General features: G+C 59.9%; 1 protein-coding gene across 1 annotated transcript in view; it reads right to left on the minus strand.

Annotated features, from left to right (window-relative positions):
• The window catches only part of LOC107568284 (glycoprotein-N-acetylgalactosamine 3-beta-galactosyltransferase 1-like), a 16,057-nt gene that overhangs the window by 14,780 nt on the left and 1,025 nt on the right, over nucleotides 1-252 (minus strand). The gene's annotated exons all lie outside the window — the stretch shown is intronic.

The following is a 252-nucleotide window of genomic DNA, read 5'->3' on the forward strand; positions in this document are numbered from 1 at the left end:
CAGGCCCAACGTTTACCGTGCCCCCTCGGAGTGAGAGCTCACTCTACGAGAGGAGTGGCATCTTCTTGGGCATTGGCGCTCGATAGCTCGATAGCAGACATCTGTAGAGCTGCCGGCTGGGCGACGCCCCAACACGTTTGCGAGATTCTATAATCTCGCCCGTGTCCCCGTGTCCTCTCGTGTACTCGCCTCAGGTAGGCAGTAACACCGGACCTGCTCGGTGTCGATCACGCTTGCTGCGCCATTCCCCTC

The sequence above is a fragment of the Sinocyclocheilus grahami genome, unplaced genomic scaffold, assembly GCF_001515645.1.
Source record: "Sinocyclocheilus grahami isolate Dianchi unplaced genomic scaffold, SAMN03320097.WGS_v1.1 scaffold1231.1, whole genome shotgun sequence".
NCBI lineage: Eukaryota > Metazoa > Chordata > Actinopteri > Cypriniformes > Cyprinidae > Sinocyclocheilus > Sinocyclocheilus grahami.